This window comes from Oryx dammah, unplaced genomic scaffold, assembly GCF_014754425.2.
Source record: "Oryx dammah isolate SB20612 unplaced genomic scaffold, SCBI_Odam_1.1 HiC_scaffold_6, whole genome shotgun sequence".
In the NCBI taxonomy this organism is placed as follows: Eukaryota; Metazoa; Chordata; class Mammalia; order Artiodactyla; family Bovidae; genus Oryx; species Oryx dammah.
The window spans coordinates 29,214,920-29,240,618 of NW_024070190.1; the positions used below are offsets into that span (position 1 = coordinate 29,214,920).

General features: G+C 40.3%; 1 long non-coding RNA gene across 1 annotated transcript; it reads right to left on the minus strand.

The window, feature by feature from the left end:
• Positions 1 to 3,374: 3,374 nt before the first annotated feature.
• On the minus strand, positions 3,375 to 17,812 carry LOC120865273. The gene is made up of 3 exons (XR_005721358.1): positions 17,802 to 17,812; positions 16,238 to 16,248; positions 3,375 to 3,465 (listed from the first exon to the last, which is right to left on the minus strand). It is a non-coding gene; the product is annotated as an uncharacterized LOC120865273 (long non-coding RNA).
• Between the last annotated feature and the right edge of the window lie 7,887 nt (positions 17,813 to 25,699).

Sequence of the window (25,699 nt, forward strand, 5' to 3'; positions counted from 1 at the left end):
AGGATCGTTCTGGCCTTTGGGAAGGGACATGGGAGATGCCTCAGGACTCTCTAGGCCTGTGGCTACTCAGTAAGAACAGTTTCTGAATTTCAAGTTTCAGCTTCTCCAGAATTAAACACACAACAGCTCAGTTTGCCCACCATATTCTGGGTACTGTCCTGGGCATTTTATATGCCATTTCTAATTTTTCCAACAACTTCACAAAGTAGGGATTATTAATACCAGTTTACATATAATGAAATTAAGGCTCTGAGAGGTTAAGTGACTTGCCACCATGATGGGGAGCATGGTGGGAGCTGAGTCTAGGAGGGAGGCAGGGCCAGTTCACCCCAGAGCTTGAGACCCTCAGGGCTAGTGAAGATTCATCTTTTACTTAGCCCTGCCACATGCCAGGTCCAGGTCAAGTCTTCATATATGAGACTCATCATGAGACTCACCATTCATGGAAGAATTCTTCCAGGGAGATATTTTTATAAAGAGGAATCTGAGGCAGAGAGAGGCTAAGTCATTGGTTAGCAAAAACTGGGTTCACTGCAAAGTTTTCAGATACCTGGAAGGGTGGCTAAGCACTACCAGAGGTGTTCAAAAGGAGACTTTCTGCATCAAAATCACCTGGACTGCGTATCAAAAATGCAGATTCCTGGGCCCCACTCCAGGCCAATCAAATAAAACTCTGCCTAGGATTTGGAAGTTTCAGTAAAGCTTTCCCTGGAGCCTGGAAATAAGAATACAATTGCCCACAGAGAGTTAAACCATGAAATCAGCATTAAAGAATCCAGGCAAGATATGCCAAGTCACCTCTGAGGGGACATATCAATCTTCCCTTTCCCTCTTAACACCAACCAGACTGACTGCATTAACAAATATAAAGGAATAATGAACAGGAGAAAATACCATGACCTCAGCATAGAGAAGCACTTCTTAAACAAGATGCAAAAAGCATGAGTCTTGAAAGAAAAGAACTCAAATATTCAATTGTCTAAAAATTAAAAACTTCTGTACAACAAAAGATGTCATAAAAAAAAGTAAAGACAAGTCAGAGAAGGGGAGAAGATATTTGCATTACATATAATCAACAACAGATTGTGTATAATCAACAAAAGATTAGTATCTAGAACATATAAAAAAACTTTAAAAAATCAATTTAAAAAGAGGGGGAAATATCTCTGTAGAATAGTGATCAAAGGACATGAACAGGCAATTAAAAGAAAAGTCTAAACCACAAATAAACATGTGAAAAGGTGTTCAATTTTACCAGGGATAGGGAAATGCAAATTAAAACCACAAAGAGATATTTCAAGGACTGGTTAGGCTGTGCAGCAACTGAAACTTCTACATACACTGGGAGCCAGTGTAAAATGGGATGTGCTCTTTGCAGAGCAGACTGGCAATAGCTAATAATATTTAAGAAGAAAATACTCCCACAATCCAGTAATTCCCTTCCTAGAAAAATTCTCCCACATGTGCTCTAAGGGACAGATTTTTAAATTTCCACTGTGGCATTTTGTATAATAAAAAAGGAGGTAGAGAATTCCCTGGTGGTACAGTAGTTAGGACTCCATGCTCTCACTGCTGAAGCCCTGGGTTCAATCCCTGGTTGGGAAGCTAAAATCCCCACAAGCCATGCAGTGCAGTCCAAAAAAAAAAGGTGGGTGGGGGACGGGAGAGAGAAAAACAGAGACAGTTTAAATGTTCATTGTTAACCTAAAAGAAAAAAATAGCCAATTATTTTTTACCAGCAAAATGGGTTTATTCAGGAGCAGCTAAGAACTGCAATTCAGGACATGCAACTACGGGGAACTACACGCGAGTCCAGTAAGGCGAAGGAGAGGAAACTTACAGAGGAGAAGGAAAAGTTAATTGGAGGAAACAACAAGTTTGAGGGAGGGTGGCTTTTCATTGGCTGAATTATGACAGTCTCTCATTGGCTGAGCTGTTGCCAGGCAAGGAGAAAATCTTTATTCCTCCTGCTGGCACTAGTCAAGTCATGCTACTTTCTGCTGGAGACACAAGGTGCATTTCTTCCTGATGGGGTTTGTGTTGACTTGAGTGATATGTGAGTGGTCCTCTTCCTGACCTCCTGAGCTGATAAATACCCAGGTGGGTAATATGGTAGTTCTATTTTTTTATTTTTTGAGGAACTTCCATACACTTTTCTATTGTAACTGCATCAATTTACACTCACATCAACAGTGCACAAGAATTCCCTTTTCTCTACATCCTTGCCAACACTTTTTCTTATCTTTTTTGCAAAAGCCATTCTAACAGGAGTGAGATGATATTGTATTGTGGCTTTGATTTGCATTTCCCTGATGAGGAGGGATATTTCCTGTATCTTTTGGCCATTGTTTATCTTCTTTGTAAAAATGCCTGTCCAGAGCCTCTGCCCATTTAAAAAAATTAGATGGTTTTTCTTGCTATTGAGTTGTATGAGTTCTCTATATATTTTGGATGTTAGCTGCTTATTAGAGACATGATTTGCAAATATTTTCTTCCACTCAACAGGTGACCTTTTCATTTTGCTGGTGGTTTCCTTCGCTGCTCAGCAGCTTTTTATTTTGATGTGGTCTCACTTTTTGATTTTTGCTTTTGTTGGTTTTTGCTTTTAGTATCAAATCAAAAAAATAAATCACTAAGACAATATCAATGAGCCTGTTTTCTTCTAGTAGTTTTATGCTTTCAGGTTTACAGTCAAGCCTTTAATCCACTTTGAGTTAATTCTTGGGGATGGTGTAAGATAGTGGTCTAGTTTCACTCTTTTCATGTGGCTGTCTGGTTTTCAGTTCTTAAAAGAGATTGTCCTTTCCCCAGTGTATATTCTTGGCTCCTTTCTTGTAAATTAACTGACTATTATATGTATGGGCTTATTTGTAGGTATTATGTTACATTGATCTATGTGGTGGTGTTGTTTTTAATGCCAATACTATATTGTTTTGATTGCTATAGCTTTGTAAATACAGTTTGAAATCAGGGAATATGATACCTTCAGCTTCGTTCTTCTTTCTCAAGGTTGTTTTGGCTATTTGGGGTCTTATGGGTTTCCATACAAATTTTAGAATTGTTCCGGCTCCATGAAAAATGCCATTGAAATTTTGATACGGATTGTCCTGAATCTGTAGATTGCTTTGGTAATAAGGATAATTTAACAATATTAATTGTTTCAATTCATGACCATGGAACGTCTTTCCATTTGTGTTTTCAATTTCTTTTCTCAGTGTCTCATAGTTTATAGTTTACAAGACTTTTACCTCCTTACTTATATTTATTGCTAGATATTTTATTCTTTTTTTGAAGCAATTGTAAGTGGGATTATTTTCTTAATTTCTCTAATTGCTTATTATTATTATTGTTTTTGACTGCCCCCATGCAGCATGTGGGATCTTAGTTCCCTTGCCAGGGATTGAACCTACACCCCCTGCATTGGAAGCATGGAGTCTCAACCACTGGGGCTGCAAGGGAAGTCCCCTGATTACTTGTTATTAGTGTACAGAAATGCAACCTATTTCTGTTTTTTGGGTTTCTTTGACCACACCACACAGCTTTTGGGATGTTAGTTCCCTAACCAGGGACGGAACCTGGGCCCTTGACAGTGGAAGTGCAGAGTCTCAACCCCCAGACCACTAGGGAACTCTTGATTTCTGTATATTGATTTTGTATCTTGCAACTTTACTGAATTCATTTATTAAACTTTTTTTTTGGTGGAGTCCTTGGGGATGTCTATTTATAGCATTATGTCATCTGCTAATAGTGACAGTTTTACTTCTTCCTTTCCAATTTGGAAGACTTTTATTTCTTTTTCTTGCCTGATTTCTGTGGCTAGGACTTCCAATGCCATGTTGAATAAAAGTAGTGAGAATGGGCATCCTTGTCTTGTTCTTGATATTAGAGAAAAAGCATTCAGCTTTTTACCTCTGAGCATAATGTAAGATATGGGTTTGTCATATCTGGCCTTGCCTATGTTGAGGTATGCTCCCTCTATACCCACTGTGTTGAGAGTTTTTTATCATGAATGGATGTTGAATTTTGTTAAGTGATTTTTGTTCATCTATTGATATGATCATGATTTTTATCCTTCATTTTGTTAATGTGGTATGCCATATTCATTGATTTATGGATGTCAAACCATCCTTGAACCCTTGGAATAAATGGCACTTATCATGGTATATGATCTTCTTTAAAAATTTTTTTTTCAATTATTAAAAAAATTTCTTTGGCTGTGCTGGGTGGCATTGGGGATCTTAGTTCCTAGACAAAGGAACAAACTCATGCCCCCTGAAGTGGAAGTATGGAGTCCTAACCACTGGACCACTAGGGAATTCTCTTTTTTAAAAGTCTTCATTTTATTTATTTTCAAATTAATTTGATCCTTTTAATTATTGTTGAATTTGGCTTGTTGATATTCTGTTGAGAATTTTTCCATTCTATATTCACCAGAGATAGTGATCTGTAGTTTTCCTTTCTTGTGTCTTTGGTTTTAGTATTTTTCTCATTTCTTAAGGTGGAACGTTAGGTTATTAATTTGAGATCTTTCTTCTTTTTAATATAGGAACTTAAAGCCATTTCCTCCAAAGCACTGCTTTCATTGCATTCCATAAGTTTTGGTATATTGGGCTTTCATTTTTATTCATCTCAAAGTATTTTGTAATTTCCCCTATGACTTCCTTGACCTACTTGTTGTTCAAGAGAATATTTATATTTTCCACATTTTTGTGAATTTCCTAAATTTCCTTCCGCTATGGATTTGTACTTTCATTTCATTGTGAAATGAAAATACAATCAGAAGCATATTTGTATGATTTCAAGCCTTTCCAATTTATTGAAAAAAATTTTATGGCCTAACATATGCTCTAATACTGGAAAATATTCCATGAGCACTTGAGAAGAAAGTATATTCTGTATTGTTAGAGTATTTTATAGATGTGTGCAAGTTGATTTATAGTGTTGTTCGGTTCTTCATTTTACTTCATCTTCTACCTACTCTTTTCATTATGGAAAATAGGATATTAAATTCATTACCTGTAATGATTGAATTGTCTATTTCTCTTTTCAATTATGACTATTTTGCTTCATGAGTTTTGGGGCTCTGATAAGTGTATATTTATAATTATTATGTCTCCTTTATATATTGGTCATTTTTAAATTATGTAATCTGCTTTGTCTTTAGTAACAATTTTTATTATAAAGTCCACTTTGTCTGACATTTATATGGACATTTCAGCTCTCTTTTGGTTACTGTTTGCATGGTATGTCTTTTTCCATCTTTTTTCTTTTAACTTATCTGCACCTTTGAATCTAACGTGTATCTCTGGTAGACAGTGTATAGTTAGTTCTTTACTCTTTTTGAAAATCTTGGCCTATTGAGTGGAGTATCTAGTCCATCTTCATTCAATTACCTTATAAGGTAAGGTTTGGGCTTCCCAGGTGGCTCAGTGGTAAAGAATCCACCTGCCAATGCAGGAGACTCAGGAGATGCAGGTTTGATCCCTGGGTTGGGAAGATCCCCTGGAGGAGGAACTGGCAATCCACTCTAGTATTCTTACTTGGAAAATTCCATGGACAGAGGAGCCTGGCAGTCCATGGATTTTCAAAGAGTTTGCCACGACTGAGCAACTGAGCACAATCCCACACAGGAAAGATTTACACCAGTCATTGCGATTTGTTGACTATATGTCTTTTTTTTTTTTTTTTAATTTCTCTATTTCTCTATTATGGTCTTTTCTGCTCAGTAGATATTTTCTAATGTACCATTTTAATTTCATTTCTTCTACTTTTTTTTTTTTTGAATTATTTTCTTAGTGGTTTCCTGAAGACTGTAATTCACATCTTGAAACAATCCAGTTTGGAACTGTTCCAAGTGAATTTCAAAATTATACAAAACTTTGTTTCTACATAGCTCCAATTCCTCCCCTTTCTTTGTGCTATCACTGTCAAGCAAATACATCTTTATGTAATATATGACTGTCAACATATATTTTCAATCTTTCACAATTAGTTTATAATTAGTGCTTTATGCAGTTGTCTTTTAAATCAGATTGGAGAGAAAAATGGTTACAAACAAACTATACATATATATTGTCTTTCATACATACTTATTTAGTTACCTCTTCCAATGCTCTTTATTTCTTCATGTGGATTCAGATTATCCTCTGGTGTTCTTTCATTTCAGCCTGAAGAACTCCTATTAGTATTTTCCATTAGATAGGTGTGCTACTGACAAATTCTCTGTTTTTGTTTATCTGAGAATGTCATAATTTCACCTTAATTTTTTTTTTTGCTATTTTAATCTAACATTGTATTTTTTCTTACTGTGGCAAAATATAAAACATAAAATTTATTATTTTAACCATTTTAAAGTGTACTTTCTGTGGCATTAAGCATCTTTACATTACTGTGCAACTATAATCACCATCCATCTCCAGAACTTTTTCATCTTCCCCAGTTGAAACTCTGTGTCCTTTAAACACAAACTCCTCAATCCCTCTTACCCAGCCCCTAGAGAGCACCACCATTCAACTCTGTCTATGAATTTGCTTACTGTACGTACCTCATATAAGTAAAATCATACAGTGTTCTTCTGTGTCCAGTTTATCTCAGCATAATGCCTTCAAGGTTCTTCCATAGTGTGTGTATGACCAATTTCATTCATTGGTCTGTATACTACATTTTGTCCATTTACCTGTTGATAGGGGCTTCCCTTGTGGTTCAGACAGTAAAGAATCCGCCTGCAATGCGGGAGACCTGGATTCAATCCCTAGGTTGGGAAGATCCCCTGGAGAAGGGATAGGCTATCCACTCCAGAATTCTGGCCTAGAGAAGTTCATGGAGTCACAGAGTCAGACACGACTGAGCGACTTTCACATCTGTTGACAGACATCTGGTTTGTTTCTACCTTTTGGCTCTTATGATTAATACTACTTGAACATTGGTATACAAATATCTTTTGAGTTCTCTCTAATGTTTGAAGGATAATTTTGCTGGATATACAATTCTTGACTGACAGTTTTTTCTTTTAGAACATTGACTGTGTTCCCACTACCCTCTGGCCTCCATGGTTTCTGAAGAGACATTAACTGTTAATTTTATTGAAGGCCTTTTGTATGTTACTGTGTTTTTTCTATCATGCTATTTTCCAGGTTTGCTCTTTATTTTTGTCTTCAACTGTTTATTATGAGTCTAGATTTGAACCTCTTTGAATTTATCCTATTTTGATTTTGTAGAGTTCTTGGTTATGTAGATTATTGATTTTTTTACTCAAATTTTGGAACTTTTGAGCCATTATTTCTTCAAATATTCTTTCTGCCCATTTTGCTCTCTCCTCTCCTTCTTGGAATATCCTTATGCATATGTTGATATAATTGAAGGTTTCCTACAGGTCTCTGAGATTCTGTTCTTTTTCTCTATTGTTTTTCTTTCTGTTCCTTAGGTTGGATAATTTCAATTGACCTATCTTCAAGCTCTCTGATTCTTTTTTATTTTAAAATAACAACTTTATTGAGATATAATTTACCTATCACACAGTTAACCCAAAGTATACAATTCAATGGTTTTTAGTATATTCACAGAGTTCTACAACAATTACCATAATTAATTTTAGAATCTTTTTTATCACTGAAAAATAAATCCTGTACACATTAGCAGTCACCCCTCATTTACTCCAAAGCCTCCAGCCATGGGCAACCACAAATCTATTGTCTTTCTCTGTATATTTTCGTACTGTGAACATTCCATGCCTTCAATTTAAAGGATTTTGAACAATGGATTTGGCATTGTCACCATACCCAGCCCATCCCCTGCCTGAGTGGATTCGAGTTTTCCTTAATTCCCCCATCACAGAGACACAGGTTTTCTGCCTCTTCCTTTTCCTCTTCCTTTATCTGCTTTCCTATTCTTCTCATCCATTCCTTGACTTCTTTTTCCTCTTTGCTTCTCCTCCCTTGTTCCTCCTCTTTGCTCCACACTTTTCTTCCACTTCCCTACTCTCTCCCTTGCTCCTCCCATATCTGCTCTAGTGAGGAAACATGACTTAGTGAGTGTGCTCAGGTTCTGGCAGCAAGAAGAGCTGAGTTTGAATCCTAGCACTGCTGTGTGAGTTTGAGGATGACTGTTTACTCACCTGTAAGATAAATTTAATAACAAGGAACTAGCAATGTTGTGGTAAGGAATAAATGAAATAATATATGCAAAGAGTGTTACATGCTAAAGGCTCTACATTGAAACATTATCTTTGTTCATTAATATAGTATTATACACTATATTTTGTTCATTAATATAGTATTATACATATATTTTGCTATGAATATATTATCATTCTTTTTTCTCACTGTTAAATATTTGTATAATTTACTATCCATTGTTTTAAAGCATCTAATTCTTCTATTACTTATCCTTGATCCTTTTTTCTCACTTACCATGGCATATGGTCACTGTCTCTTTATTTTTAATATATTTAAAAAAATACTTATATTTATTTGGCTACACAGAGTATTCATTTAGGCATATGGGATCTTTTAGTTGTGGCATGTGGGATCTAGTTCCCTGACCAGGCATTGAACCAGAGCCCCTTATGTTGGGAGCACAGAGTCTTAGCCATTGGACCACCAGGGAAGCCCCCCAACTGTCTCTCTAATTGCTTGTATTCCCTCTAATGCAGAGCTCCTCAAGGGCAGACCATTTGTTGCTCACCATCAGATACCAGTGAACAGTGTCCAGACATTACAAGCACCTAAAAAACACTTGCTAAAAGCCAAATGAATGAATGAGAGAAACTCTTCCCACTCAGGGACAAAAGGACATATCCAGAAGGTCCAGGATTTCTGTTTGTGTTCTTGTTTCCCAGACCTCACAATGGGGCATCATTTCTCTGTTTACCATCAGCTAAGGGGTGACCATGCTATTATTTACTAAAAGTTTTATTTAAATGAACTTGCTGCTTTACTGAATGTAGGAGCCTGGTAGGCTGCAGTCCATGGGGTCGCTAAGAGTTGGACAGGACTGAGCGACTTCACTTTCACTTTTCACTTTCATGCATTGGAGAAGGCAATGACAACCCACTCCAGCACTCTTGCCTGGAGAATCCCAGGGACGGAAGAGCCTAGTGGGCTGCCGTCTATGGGTTCGCACAGAGTCAGACATGACTGAAGCGACTTAGCAGCAGCCAAAAGGAAAATTTTATGTCAATATCATAAGCTGAAAAGCCAGTATCACTTGTCTTTATTCATTAACATACACATTTGAATTGTTCCAAAATAAAAAAAAAAAGAAAAATTCTTAAAGAACCATAAAGTGCCTTTTTTGAAATAGTTCAAAAAAATAAAATGAACCCCCTAAAACCAGATTCCTTTCTGTATCCCCTAAAGTGATCTTGGGTACCATATTTTGGGAAATATTACTTTTCATGCAGCATTTTTCCACATCTAACACACTGGCCATTTACATGACATATGAGAATTTCTGATTTTTTCCTGTCCTCCTTCCCCAGGGTTGAAATGCTATATCCTATGAAAAATGACATTTTTTTTGGTTTCACCTAATTTGAATTTATTGGGGTCAACTCAGGATGGTACAGTAGAGCCACCAGGCTTTGGTGCCAGATATGCATTCTGCTGCCCGTTGGGGCTTGGCCCTTGATTGTTATTTCGCTGCACTCCTCTGCTCACCCCTGGGTGAAGTTGCCATGACCTGCCTCTGACCACATGAGATTTTTAAGATTTCTAAATCTGATTACCCAGAAAGATCAAGATAAGGACTCAGATGAATACTTGGATTCACTGGAGGGAACATTCATTATTATGTATCATGCCATTGTTTCCAATTAGCCCTGGATTTGTGTTTTATGTTATGGAACATAAAGTATCTCTAAACATGCTAAGAGAATTTTTTCTTGTAAAATATCCTTCATAATTATATCATTGGTGCTGATTTATAATTTCCATTATGCACAAGTTTGCTGAGAGGTTCGTAACTCTGCTTTAGTTTCCATAAAGTGCCTTTTTGGCAGGTGGATTGTTGAATTGGATGCAAATCCTATCTCTATATTAAGTGAAAACTTGTTAAGTCACTTTATTTCGATCAAGGAGAGATTTTGATCTGTTTTTGGAGAGGGTACAGACACTTTTTGATCTCTCCACTTCTGACAGTTATAGAAGGCTGTTTTACAAAGAGAAACTCAGGAGGTTTGTGTTCATTCATAGGGATAAGTACTGCTGAACACTGGAAGGCCCTCCTCCTCCTGGGATGCAGAGGAGCGGAACTGCCGGGCCCCAGGGAGCTTAGCACCCGTTCTCCTGCGCTCTGCCAGGGAAGAGACGAAGCCTGCCTGTAACTGTGTCCTCTACCTGGGTCCTGCCCTTCGCTCTGCCCCCACTCCCTGGCTCTGGTCACCATAGTTCAGTTCTGGCATGGAATGGCCCCAGCATCGTTAGTCCTCGCCTCTTGCATGATTTGTTTGGAAAATCTCTGAGATCTTTGTGAGAGGGACAGGGCCTCTGGCCAATCGAAGCGTCTGGTTACTCTGCCAGTGTCCCAAACCAACAAGTGACTATGGCAAATAAAACAGTCAATAATTGTGAAATAGAAAATCTAAAAATTCCATCCAGGGAATCTCCCAGAAGTCCAGTGGTTAGGATCCATGCTCTCACTGCTGAGAGCCCAGGTTCAATCCCTCGTTAGGGAACTAAGATCCCATAAGCCATGAGACAAGATTAAAATAAATAAATAAATAAATAAAAATTCCATCCAGACTTTGAAAGACTACGAGCCAGAAAGTGTTATTTTTTTTTTTTTAGGGGGCCAGTGATGTCAATGATAAAGTGGTTTTCTGCTTTCCTTGTGTAGGTCTTAAGTGGCTGAGAAGGGGAAGTTATCTCTTGACACCTTCTGTTTGCATCTGTCCTTTTGAGCACTTTTGCTCCCGGGTGACAGCAGCTCAGTGACCACACAAAAGAGCAGAGATACTGCCTGCGATCTGAGTCATCCCTCCGGGTTCACATTTTGGTGTTCACACAGAGTAATTTCTATGAAGAAGAATTCGCACATTCCTCATTAACACATAGTGATTCCTTCTCCCAACTCAAGACGCCAATGACCCATGTTTCAGGAGGCCACGTTTACCTGGGCTGGTGCCTTTTGTCATTCTGTTTCATCTTCCTGGAAAATCTATTGCCTGTTTCAACTGCACATCTCAGATGCCATCTTTTTCAGGTTGGTTTTCCATTTCTCCCTACTTTAAATACCCATGGCACTCTGTGGGTTTCTTCTAGTGCTTCCCTGACTCTCATATTGGAGTTCTGTGTGGCCTGCGGTCTCTCCCCACTGAGCTGTATACACCCTGAAAACAGGACCCATGTTCTCTCATATCCTGTATCGCAACTCCCATCTCCTCCCCCAGAGGGCTGAGTACATTATTTGTTGAATTAAGCCAAATTGCATCTATCTTTGTTTTCCTGTTTTCTACTTTTTTCCTCCATTTGAAACCTTAGCTTCAGTTGTCACTAGTTCCTGGATATACCTTCTCTTTCTCCTCATCTACCTCTTCATTTGTTGAGCATTTATCTTCTGCCTTCTAAGTGTCAGGCACTGGACTAGGCACTGGGGCGGGGAGGAAGTTTCACAGTGAATAAAACAGTTTCAGGTGCCAAGGAGCCCTGGTCCAAGGAGAGGGATGGGCAGGCGGGGCCAGAGGCAGACTTCAAGAGGGCTGAAGGTGCATTTGAGGGAAGCCAGGGAGGGTTTCTCAGGGTGCCATGTCTAAGCTGAGACCCCCTGGCATGCTCATGTATTCCCTCTGCCTGGACATACCCTTTAACCCCTGGGACCAAACCCATATGGCTGCCCTCCTCTCCATACCCTTGTCCTGGACGTGCCCTCCTGCTCCTCTGACATCTTGATCTCTCTTTTCAATGTCTGAGGCCATTGGCATTTGTCCTTGACATTTTTTTCCTCATTCTTCCTGGCTTGGTTCTCAGCTCAATGCAGATGACTTCTGAACCTATGTCTCTAAGCCCATCTTTCTTGCCTGAAATACATCGCTACCTGCCTGCTGGATCCAGCCCTCTGGAAATTCTGCTTTCTCAAACTTTGGCACATTTAGAACATAGTATTTTCCTTTTGAATCCCAGTTCCTGAGACATTCAGAGGTCTTGGGCTGGAGCTGGGGAGAATGCAGGCTTTTTTTTTTTTTGGTCTTTTTACATAACCTGATACAAAGTTTACCCTGGTCATGTTCTCCCTCTTAGATGTTCTTAGTGGTAGCGGAAGTACAATGGCTGGGCTCAAGCACTGAATTATGAGTACGAGACCCTTCCAAGATCTCTTTCCCTTTGTTATGTGACTGGTAATGTTTCTGACAACAGCTGTTTCCCCAGCCTGGGCCCTAGAATGAGGACACGTGGGGCAGTAGCCCCAGCCAGCTCATGATAGACATATAGATGGAGTGGAAATAACCTTGTTGTTATAAACTACTGAGATTTGGGTTGTTGGCAACATACCTTATCCTGACTAGCACCCTGCTATGTGGAGTGAAATCATATTTAGCACCTTTTCTATTTCAAGCATGCCTTTGGGTTTTATAGTAGCTCCCATATCCATGTCCATGAACTTTGCAGATGAAATTCCCTAAAGCAATAGGTTTCTCTTTAAACAATGGTTGAAAATATATACACATTGATGTCACTTGTTTTACACAAACCCTAGCTCAGTTGGTAGAGAATCCGCCTGCATTGTAGGAGATCCCGGTTCAATTCCTGGGTCAGGAAGATCCCCTGGAGAAGGGATGGGCTACCCACTCCAGTGTTCTTGGGCTTCCCTTGTGGCTCAGCTGGTGAAGAATCCGCCTGCAATGCAGGAGACCTGGGTTCGATCCCTGGGTTGGGAAGATCCCCTGGAGAAGGGAAAGGCTACCCACTCCAGTACTCTGGCCTGGAGAATTCCATGGCCAGTCCATAGAGTGGCAAAGTCTGACATGACTGAGCAACTTTCACTAACCTGTGTGAAGGGCTTCCCAGATGGCACTGGTGGTAAAGAACCCGCCTGCCAATGCAGGAGACAAAGAGAGACCTGGGTTTGATCCCTGGGTCGGGAAGATCCTCTGGAGGAGGGCATGGCAGCCCACTCCAGTATTCTTGCCTGGAGAATCCCATGGACAGGGGAGCCTGGAGAGCTATAGTCCATGGGGTCAAAAAGAGTCAGACATGACTGAAGCAGTTTAGCACAAAAGCACTCAACCTGTGTGAAATCAGAGCAGGTTCCACACTTAATGAGTAAATGCATTAGGCAGGAGCCACACTTACCGTTGAGTTTGCCTTAAACTGCAGCTGTCTCTGCTGTCATACCACACACTACCTCCCATGCTCTGTTCTGCGTCTGCATCCATAGCACACGGAACCGGGCGGCAGCCTCGGGCTTTTTTGTGTCTGCTGTCACTCACTTTGACAAGTCAGAAGTGGCGTTTCCACTGGTGTCAGCCCCTCCAATCTCTCTCATTCCTGTTCCAACCTGCCACCAGAGTTCCAAGTCAGAAGAGCTCCTAATGGTCACACCTCTCAAACTCCAAGACAGAGAAAGGAAAACCAGGTGGGCCCACTTCTAAGTGGCAGAGGACAGACACCTCGATTCCAGCCAAGGTCAGTCCTTGCAGATCCTATTCCCTCAGCCCTGGAGACGGTTTCCTTTGCCTGAGGCTGGGTGGCTGACTCTCCCATCTTCAGGGCTAGCCTTCCTAGTGCGTAAGCCAGCCCCTGAGATTCAAAACTGCAACCAGCTCCTCTCACCTTTCCTAACACTCTGCATCTTCCTTGCCTAACATCTTTCCTCCACAGCACTTGTTCCTTATCACATCCATCAGTCAGTCCAGACGCTCAGTCACATCTGATTCAGTCACCATTTACTAATTATTGTGTTTATTCTTTTTTTGTTCCTCCATAAAAGCACTGACATTTTTGTCTTTTGGGGAAGGGTCAGTCTTTATTCGAAGTAAACAGAACAGTGGCTGGCACACACAAAAAACGATGCTTACTGAATATTTGTTGACTGAATGAACAGGATAGAACAGGTACCTGTGATTTTGACAGGATCCTTGAGTGAGTCCAAGCAGAGTAGGGTAGAGAACTACTGTCCCATAGTCCCTAGGTCACTGGTGATGGGTAGTAATTCTTGCTCTTTTCTTGACAAGGACCTAAGTGGTCAAGCATGTTCTGGCTTGTTCCTGCTTGTCAAGGACAGCATTCCTCCCACAGCTTTGGCAGAGCAAGGAAAGAGAGTTGGTTCTATGGGAGCCCGTGAGGACTGCTTTTCCCAGCGCTTGTACTCTAAATGGACACATACCAAAAAAGAACACAGATCATGGTGACACAGAATAACTCTTAGTGACTAGTAAGTTTGGGATGAAAGTAGAGAATGCATTTTTTTCTCCTAGTTAAATTTTTGGAGCAGAGGTCTCCCTGGCTTCCTGAGGCTGTCAGGAGAGTTTCTGATGCCTATTGTAGTATTGCTCTTGTTCCAAACATCTGAGTAGCAACAAGGAGGCACAGTGCCATGACATCATCTGTCCTTTGCAAGAGAAGACACATCATAGTTGGCAAGCACATAGACTCTATTTTACTTAGATATGATTGACATGTAAAAAAAGCTGTACCTACTGATGTATACAACTCGTTGAGTTTGGGGATAAATATATACCCCTAAAACCATCACAACAATCTAAGCCATAGGCATATCCATCACTTCCAAATTTTCCTCTCACCCCCCTTATTTTTGCATTATTATTATTTTTGTGGTAAGAACACTTAATATAAGATCTACCCTCTCAGCAATTTTTGAGTAAAATATTGTTAGCAGCAGGCTCTATGTTGTGTGGATTTCCAGAACTTATCTTCATAACTGAAACTTTGTACCCTTTGACCATCGCATCCTTATTTACCCCTCTTTCCAGCCCCTGGCAAACACCATTTGACTCTGTGCTGGCTTAGATGGCACAGAACCCACCTGCAATGCAGGAGACCCAGGTTCAATCCCTAGGTCAATCCCTAGGTCAGGAAGATCCCCTGGAGAAGGGAATGGCTACCCACTCCAGTATTCTTGCCTGCAGAAGTCCACGGACAGAGGAGCCTGGTGGGCTACAGTGCAGGGGTCACAAAGAGTTGGACACGACTGAGTGACTAACACTTGTACTTCTACGAGTTAGGCCTTCTTAGATTTCACATGTAAGTGATACTATATGGTATTTGTCTTCCTCTGTTGGGCTTATTTCACTTACCATAATGTTGTCATAAATGGCTCCCTTTCTTTCTTTTTTAAAGGGTGAATGATATTCCTTTAGATGTATATACCACATTTCATAGTCTATCCACCCGCTGATGGACATTTAGATCGGTTTCGTATCTTGGCTACTGTGAATAATATCTTAATGAACGTGAAAGTGCAGGGATCTCTCTGAGATGCACATAGACTCTGAAGAAAACTTTACATTCTTTTTAATGTTTTTAAAGAGTACCATTTGTTCATATTTTTTGATCTGATTTGCACTAGTCTTGTGTATTTTTAATCTGTTTTCTGTTTTCCATATTCATTCCTTGTGTAAGTGTGTCCTTAGTCACTCAGTTGTGCCCGACTCTTTGCAATTCCATGGGCTGTAGCCCGCCAGGCTCCTCTGACCATGCGGATTCTCCAGGCAAGAATACTGGAGTGGGTTGCCATGCCCTCCTCCAAGGGATCTTCCTAACCTAGGGATTGAACCCAGAGATAGGCAGATTCTTCTCTACCATCTGAGCCACCAGGAAAGCCCAATAATACTGGAGTGGGTAGCCTGTCCCTTCTCCAGAGGATCTTCCTGACCCAGGAATCGATCTGGTGTCTCCGGCATTGCAGGTGGATTCTTTACCAGCTGAGCTACCAGGGAAGCCCATATTCATTTCTATTTTTTCTTTAATCAATAGACAATTTTTTAGAGCAGTTTTAGATTTATACCAAATTCAGCAGATAGTAGGGAAAGTTCCCATATACACTCTTCCAGCGCACACAGTTTCCCTTAAAATTAGCCTCTTGCATTAATGTAGTATACTTGCTAAAACTGATAAGTCAGTATTGATACATTATTATAAACTGAAGTGCATAAATTGCATTCAGGTTCAGGCTTTATGTTGTATATTTTCTATTGGTTTTGACAAATGCATAATATTGTACATCTACTATTATGCTATCATAGAGAATAATTTTACTGCCTTAAGAATCTCCTGTGCCCTACTCATTTCTTCTCTCCCTTCCACCCCCAAACTCCCGGCCACCACTGATCTTTTTACTGTCTCTATGTGTGGCAGTGAAATCGCTCAGTCGTGTTCGACTCTTTGTGACCCCTGAACTGTAGCCTGCCAGGCTCCTCCATCAATGGGCTTTTCCAGGCAAGAATACGGGAGGGGTTTTGCCATTTCCTTCTCCAGGGAATCTTCCCGACCTAGGGATTACACCCGGGTCTCCCACACTGCGGGCAGAGTCTACCATCTGAGCCACCAGGGAAGTCCCTACTGTCTCTGTAGTTTTGCCTTTTTCGTAATGCCAAATGATTGGAATCATATACGATGGTGCCTCCTCCAACTGGCTCCCTTTACTTAGCACTATGTATCTCAGGCTGTTCCATGTTTTTTTTTTGAGGCTTGGTCAGTCATTTCTTTTTATCATTGAATACTACTCCATTTTCCAGATTACCGTAATTTATCTGCTCACCTTTTGAAGGATACCTTGGTTGCTTTCAGCTTTCAGCAATCATGAATAAAGTTGCTATAAACATTCATGTGCAGGTTTCTGTGCAGACATTAGTTTTTAACTCATGAGGTTAAATGCCTTGGCATGTGACTGCTGGATAGTATGGTAAGACTATGTTTAGCTTTGTAAGAAAATGCCAAACTGTATTCCCAAGTGGCTATACCATTTTTCATTCCCACCAACAATGAATCACAGTTCTTGTTTCCCTACATCCTAGCTAGCATAGCATTTAACACTGTCTGTTCTTTGGATTTTGGTCATTTTTAAAGGTGTGGAGTTGTTTAATCTGCACTCTCTAGTGATATATGGTATTAAGCATCTTTTCACATGCTTATTTTCCATTTACGTAACTTATTTGGTGAGGATCTGTTCAGATCCTTCGATCATTTTTAAACTCAGTTGTTTGTTTTCTTATTGTTGAGTTTTAAGAGCTCTTTGCATATTCTGGATATAATTCCATTCTAGGTATGTGTTTTAAAGCTGTTAAAATAGAACAACTTTATTGAGATATAATTTGCAGACTTTACAATTCAACCTTTTAAAGTATGTAATTTAATTGTTTAGTATATTTAGAATTGTGCAAACATAACCACAACCAATTTTAGAACATCATCACCTCAAGAAAAAAACCCATGACTATTAGCAGTACTCCCCATTTCCCCCAACACCTCCACCCTTAGGCAACCACTGCTTTACTTTCTGTTTCTGTAGAGTTGCCTGTTCTGGACACTGCATATAAATAAAATCATATAATAGGTGATGTTCTGTGAATGGCCTCTCTCATTTAGCATAATTTTTAAGGTTCATCTGTGTTACAGCTTTTATCAATACTTTACTTCTTTATATGGCTGAATAATATTCAATTGTATGGGTGTATCATATTTTATTTATCATTCATCAGTTGATGGATATTTAGGTTTTTCCCACTTTTTGACTACTGTCAATAAAGTTGCTATGGACATTTGTGTACAACTTTTTGTGTGGACATATGTTTTCTTCTCTCTTGAATATATACCTAGGAATGTAACTTCTGGATCATATATGGTAACACAATGTTTAACTTTCTGAGGATCTGCCAAACTGTTTTCCAAAATGGCAGCACAATTTAACATACCACTATCAACATGTGACAGAGAAGGCAACGGCACCCCACTCCAGTACTCTTGCCTGGAAAATCCCATGGATGGAGGAGCCTGGTAGGCTGCAGTCCATGGGGTCGCTAAGAGTTGGGCACAACTGAGCGACTTCACTTTCACTTTTCACTTTCATGCATTGGAGAAGGAAATGGCAACCCACTCCAGTGTTCTTGCCTGGAGAATCCCAGGGACGGGGAGCCTGGTGGGCTGCTGTCTATGGGGTCGCGCAGAGTCGGACACGACTGAAGCGACTTAGCAGCAGCAGCAGCATCAACATGTGAAGATTTCAATTTCCCCATATTCTTGTCAACACTTATTACTGTCCATCTTTTTTTTTTTTTAATTTTATTTTTACTTTAATTTACAATACTGTATTGGTTTTGCCATATATTGACATGAATCCACCACGGGTGTATACGAGCTCCCAATCCTGAATCCCCCTCCCACCTCCCACCCTGTCCATCTTTTTATTAAGGTCATCTTAGTGAGTGTGAAGTGGTATCTCATTGTGATTTTGATTTGCATTTCCTAATGACTAATGATGTTGAGTATCTTCTCATGTATTTATTCATCATTTGTATGTCTTTTCTGGAGAATTATTCTCTGTCCATTTTTAAGCTGAGTTGTTTTTCTTTTTGTTATTGAGCTATAAGAGTTATTTATATATTCTGGAGACTAGACCATTATCAGATCTACAACTTGGAAACATTTCTTCTCATTTGCTGCATTGTCTTCTTCCTTTCTCTTTGAAGCACAAAAGTTTTTAATTTTGAAGAAGTATAATTTGTCAATTTTCCTTTTGTTGCTTGTGCCTAACCTAAAGTCTTAAAGATTAACACCTATGTTTTATTATGAGAGTTTTATAGTTTTAAACTTTACATTTAGGTCAGTGATCGATTTTGAGTTAATTTTTACATGTGGTAGATGAGAGAAAGGGGTTCAGTTTCACTCTTTTAGATGTGAATATCCAGTAACCCCAGGATCATTTGTTGAAATGACAGCATGTAAACTCTTAAAGAAAAAGCGAATGTTACCTTTGAAAGAGGCAGAAGAAAACTCAGCCAGTTCTTCTGACTTCATGTTTTCCTTTGGGGCTACCTGATGAATAGTCACTCTGAAGTCAAGTGCTATGGTGGTCACGACCAACTGACCTCATCTTTCAAGGCTCATCTCCTCTATTTCACACCAATTTCCTTCATCTTCTAGTGCACTTAGAACAGAACAGAATCTCCATGAAAGGTCCCTATAGGTCTAGCCTGACCCAGTCTTTTGAATATTTCTCATGGAATCCTGGATCAACTTCTGCCCTCTCTCTGTTTAGATACCTCCTAGTAAGAGGAAACTCACTAGTTTCTAAGTTATAAAGTTCAACTGGTGGATGGCTTGATAATGATAATAATAGCAATAGCAACACCAACAACTATTTTTTAAGCCCTTTATTTTGATGATACATCATAGTTTAATTCTTGTAACAATGACTCTCTTGTTTTCCTGTTGCAGCAACTCTGGAAGCAATGGTTGGAAATGGTGGAGCAATAAGGTGAAAGGTGTCTGGATTCACTGCTATTTGCCCTAAATTCACTGCAGGGCAAATAGCTACTTTGGCCTGCATTTAACCTTGCTTGAGCAAGATACAAATTTCATGTTAGGCCTCTGAGACTTCAAGGTTGGTTTGTTCTTGTAGTGTAGACTAATCCCATCCTGAGTGTTAAAGCTGAGTACTGTAACTGCTTCCATTTATTTTCCTCTTGATAAGAGTTCTGCTTTCTAGGGTTATACAGGTGTACACAAGCATATGCCACATAATCTCAGTTTCTGATTCTTGCCATATTGTTTTATTTGTTTTTGTCTCTTGTGTGCTGATCTCATGGCACTGATTAGTTATAATCTCCTTAGCAGGTCAGAGATTATGTTTCATATTTCTTCTTTATCCTGGCTGCTCCAGGTACAAAAAATTAGTGCTAAAGCAGTGCTAGTTAACTGTTGAATCTATATTACCCGTGAAAAACTATTTATATTTACTCTGGCTTTCAAAGGTTAATATTAATTAGACTTTTAAATTCAGTTGAAGGCTTTATTCTATTTATAAGTCTAGCACATTTTAGTGATTACTATAAAAATAATAATTTGGTCCCAAATATAGATTCTGTTAAATACTTTGAACTATTTAAAACAGCATTTATAAATGTAATATACTCTATTTCCTTTTAAAAGTACTTCAATTATTTAACTGATAAACCCTTCGAAGTACCTAAGTAATTTTTATAAATCTGATAAATTAAAAAAATACATATGTGAACTTAATTCTTCTGAAATGTTTCACTACTATATATAAACTTGGTAAGATTTCTACTTAAAAATTATAAATCTAATCAATTACCTGATAACACATTTTTAATACAAACACAAACTTATAGAAACTTTGAAAGCACAATTTAAAGAACTTTTTTCCAAACCATTTGAGAGTAAGTAGCCAATCTGATGCTCCATCACTTCTGAATATTTAGTGTGTGTTTTTCTACAAACAAGGACATTCTCCTGTGTAACCACAACAGAGCCATTAACATCTGGAAATGAACCCTAATATATTCACCATTAACTCCTCAGACTTCAAAAGAATTTTGTCCATAGTCCTAATGATGTCCTTTATAGCACGCAAATCAAACTCAGAATCATGTGTTCACTCTTAGCCCTAGAATCATTTCTTCCTCCAAGAAGCCATGGAAAAAGTAGTGTTTAAAAGCCAAGATCTGGGCCTTAAGTGAGCTCTATGCCACTGGGATGCTGCTGCTCCTGGGTCCTTGCAGTAGATAGAGGGAATTCTAGCTTCCATTATGTTTCATATGTTTCTTTATTTGACTCACACCTTGGTACACAATTAATCTTTCCCACCTGGGCTAGCTCTTCTATTCTCTGCTGAGATGCTGACTCTCTACCCCGAGCTTCCCCTGCGGGGCTCCCCGCTCATCCTGCTGGGGCTGTGATGCTCTGCCTTGGGCCACTGCAGCCCCTCACTCTTTCTGAAAGCACAACCAGTTCTCATTCGAGGTAGTTGTGCCCTATAAAGTTGGCACAAACACTGAATTAGTGAACTGCTCTTCAGGGAAATACAGAATTAGGTTCCCGAGAGCCTCTGATCATAGTGGGTTGTCACCTGGTCCATACATACCTAGCTTTCTGTGTATTTCTGTTTAAAGTACTTTATTTAATAGATACTGTTGATTCACTAACATTGAACTCACAACCAATGGCACTATAATCCATTCCTGCATGAAGTTTATCTTCATGTTTTCTCTGTGAGGCACATCAGAGCCTTCTTGCTCTCAGGAAGAGCAGACAGCACTTCAGGACTACACTTGAGGAACCGACCATTTTAAAAAGAGAAAACAGCAACCAAAGGGGTAAAAATGTAAAAAGTTGGCACTTAATACAGCCAGAAAGGACACTTATTTAGAGTTGAAAGCTGAAACAAGGAGGCATCACATCAACTTGTTCAGCCTCAGCTGAGAAGGTGAGCTTGTGGTAACTCAGACTTTTCACCTTTGTAACCACTTGCCCAGGCTCACAAGAGCCAGCTGTGCAAGCACTTCCCAACCCCACATTCTGAGCCTCCACCAAGTAGTTTGAAATTGACCATGGTGTGTGTATTTACACCACAGAAATCTGCAAATGCTACAAGCCAGGGCTTTTTTTTTGAGAATTGGTTGTTAAGCTTTAACCATCACACCATGGCTGGAACCCCATTTATAGCTGCTATACCGATAACTTCAAAACCCCAAAAGGGACAGCTCACGTAGCCAGAGACCCTTCCAGCCCCTACTCACAAAAGTCTCCAACTCTTCTATCACTTGTGTGGATACTGCATTTCTCTGTCTCTAAAGAGTGGTCTCCAGCCTTTTTGGCACCAGGGACTGACTCTGTGGAAGGCAATCTTTCCAGGGACTGGGGAGGGGGGGATGGTTTCAGGATACTTCAAGTGTATTATGCTTACAGTGCACTTTATTCTAATCTAATGCTGTTGCTGATCTGACCAGAGGTACTGGTCCACGGTCCAGAGGCTGGGGACCCTATCTTAAAATATGTAACCTTTGGAATTCCCTGGTGGTCTAGAGGTTAGGGGCCTTCCCTGGTGGCTCAGTTGGTAAAGAATCTGCCTGTAATGTAGGAGACCCTGGTTCGATTCCTGGGTCGGGAAGATCCCTGGAGAAGGGATGGGCTACCCACTCCTGTATTCTTGGGCTTTCCTGGTGGCTCAGCTGGTAAAGAATCCGCTTGCAATGCGGGAGACCTGGGTTCAACTCCTGGGTTGGGAAGATCCGCAGTATTCTTGCCTGGAGAATTTCCATGGATTCTCCTCCCCCAGAGGGGCCCGGCAGGCTACATTCCATGGGGTTGCAAAGAGTCAGACATGATTGAGTGACTAAGCACAGCACAGCACAGCACAGCCAGTGGTTAGGACGTCACGCTTCCCATGCAGGGGGCACAAGTTTGATCCCTGTCGGGGAACTTAGATCCTATATACTGCATGGTTTGGAAAAAAAACAAGTAACTTCAACTCTAAAGATTTAATTTGATGGATTCCCGTCTTCTTTCACCTTCCTAGGACTGCGCAACTCTTAAAACAACAGAAATAAAATCTGATTGAGTCTAGGCCATTTTTCTCAGCTTTGTCCCAGTCAGTCATGACCTTCAGGTCATTCTACTTCCCCACCCCGCTCTCCCCAGCATCCAGCCCAGAATCCTCATGTTATAAAGTTTCCTCATTTCTTTTTTCCTGTTTAGATCCAGATGAAGGCTCCTTTCGCAGAAAGCTTGACAGCTTGCAGCACAGGCAGCCCCTCCCCCACCTGCAGGTCTCCTTAAGCAGAGTGAGCCCGTTCCCTTAACACCTGGCACCAGCATGTGGACAAAGAACTCATGCTGCTGTGCTGAGCCTGGTGACTTAGGCTGTAAAACTGTAGTCCAAGTTGTTAAACCCAGATTCAGGTAGACAGCCAAACAGGGCCAAGGCTGCCCTGAATCTGGGTTTTGGCAGACAGAGCAGTTTCCCCATCTGTGGAGCCTTAGTGTGGCCTTTCTCTCTAGGAGGCAATGCCAGTATAATTTATTGGGCCATAATTGTTGAAAGGAACAGTCCTTCAGGCCATTCATTCAGGCCAAAAAATGTTTCTTTATTGAGCATTCTCAGTGTTCTCAGCCTTGTGCTATGTGGGGCGCGTGTGCGCGTGTGTGTGTGTTGAGGGGAGACTCACAAAAAAAGGCCAAGATCCAGTCCCTCTTCTGTAGCTTACCAGTCAAGCAACAACAGAAAGCAGAACATGCTAAGGCCAGGTAAGTGGTAGAAACAGTAAATGCTAAAGAATTTAAAAGAAGAACTTCTCAAAGTAGCCTTGTATTTTACAGGGTTTTAAGGATGAATAGGATTTAGTCAGTGAATGGCAAGGTGAGGGCTTCTTACCTGGGAGATGAGCTTGTAGAATGAGTACAAAAGGTCCTGGGACACATCCAGGGAGTGGCAAGTTGTAGGTAGAGAGTTCCTAAGGTGAAGGCCCCTGGGGAAGTTCTCCCGATGGAAGAGCTGAAGCTGTGGGCAGATAAGAGGTGGGAGAGAACCTTAAATCACAGGCAAAGGAGTGTGAACTCCATTCTGCAAGAAAGAGGAAACGTTGAAAGTTTTCAAGGAGAGGAACAGCATGATCTGGTGTGTGTCATATGGAGGCAAAATTGAGATTTCAACTCTCACCATTGGAGCTATTTTCTCTAAGAGGAGCTTTAGCAATATGCCAGGGTTTCCAGGCTTAGGGGGTCATGAGTGAAGGACAAAGGCTGGAGATATTTCCAACTTCCAACTGTGCTCACTGGGTTGTTCTTACTGTCCAGTCACTACCTATAGAATGTGTCAGATATAATAATGTGATTCATATTAATAACAAAGTACTAAGTATATAACCATAAAAGTAATAAGTGTAGGTAAAATTTATTGAACAACTCCTATGTGCTAGACCCTGAGCTAAGCATCCTATAGGTATGATTTTGTAAGATACTTAAGTTAACTCTCTTTAGTAGACGCTATCATCATTTTACTTAGATAAAACTAAAGCACAGAGAAGTGAAGGAATTTGCCCAAAGTCACACAGCCAGGAAGTAGAAGGGGAAAGATGAGATCCCAGCAATGCCTGAACTCTGCCTACACTATATGTATTCCCTTCTGAAATAAAACACTTCCTCTGTGGAGCAGTCCCCAGGGTATCTGGGCAAGATGGCAAATGAGGGCTGGATATCATTCCAAGTAGATAACTTAATAAGTGGTTGAAGGACCACGTTCAGAGGGGGTTGGGAAATTAATTCGGAATGCCTCAGAGGGTAGTTTCTAGTGATGTCACAGCCTCTAACTGTTCAGTTACTTTAGTGTGGAATTAATTGATTGCAAACTGATGGCCCACAGGACACCTGTTCTATAGATACTTTTATCCCATATGCTGGTAAAAAATAGTCTGTGTTTTGAAATCAGTAGACTTAAAAAAAAAAATCCAGAATTCCAGATTTGAAAAGAAGCTGGTGATCAGGCCATACTGTATTTGCATTCCGGTAGAGCAACAGTCAGCTGAAGTAAGTAGTAGCTGCTCCTCTGCCAAGGGACTCTTGTTCCCCTGTTCACAGAGCCCACATCACTCACAGAGTGTACACTGAAAACCAGCCCCACTGACCCACTCCTGGGCCTCTACAGGTATTTGACTTTTGGAGTCCTGATGACAGATGCTTTCCCAAATTATCACAGATGAAGTGAAGGTGAGAGGGATAGCAAGAAAATGGATAAAAACATCAAGATCCAGAAAGATCTAGTTAACAGATGTGCATCTTTAATAGAGATAAATGTCTTGTAATTTTCCATTACAAGATAAACCTTTAATAGAGATAAATGTCTTGGAATTGTCTATTAAAGTGACTGTATTAGTGGGGACACAGAGATATGGCTTAACAGTAGTAAGCTTTAAAAAAAAAGCCCCACAAGTTTTAGCTGATGAAAGCCTCAATGTGAATCAATAGTACAATGTGAGTACCAAAAAGGCTGTGATTTTAGGCTATATTAATAAAAGTATAGGACAAATATTTGGCTTCCCTGTAACAGGGATTAGATGTACTGCATAGCCTCCCAGGAAGAGTATGAATTAATTTCACAGAGTAGAGCCTAAGTGAGGAGAGACATTGGCGCAGTGTTAGGAAGCTGCTCAAAGCCACTCAGAAACAGAAGAGCTGTTCAGGGGGTAGTGTGTTCCCTGGAAACTGGAGTGTTCAAGTATGAACAGAATGACCACTGGGTAAAAAAATGGGGCAGCAAGAGAACCATCAGAGGATGGTGGGTCTTAAAAAAAAAAATCTCAGGTCCATTTTGATGCTCAACATTCCATGATTCCAGGTACTAGATGTCTCTTTAAAGAAAGGAAAACGAGTATTAACCTATTTGTGCCATTTCATACGTGGGTGGGTGCTAGTTTAGAAGAAACGCTGGTTAACTGTGACAGCATATGGCAATATCTCTGAGAGCCAAGCAGGCCCGGCCCTAATCTCATCATCTGAGGTCTTCAGATGTAAGTTGGGCTGCAGGTGGCATTTTGTTCCATCACCTAGGTTTGTGGGATGGCTGAACTTGCAATGGAGACATGACATACACTGAGGAGAAACACAGGTTTTGAAGAATTGACAGCTGCCACCACGTACAAACAGTTTGCCAGTCACTGCAGGGCGCAGGTGGGGGTGGGGGAGCTGCATAGTCTCAAACCAAATCTGGAAGTCTGCTCTCTGACAACACT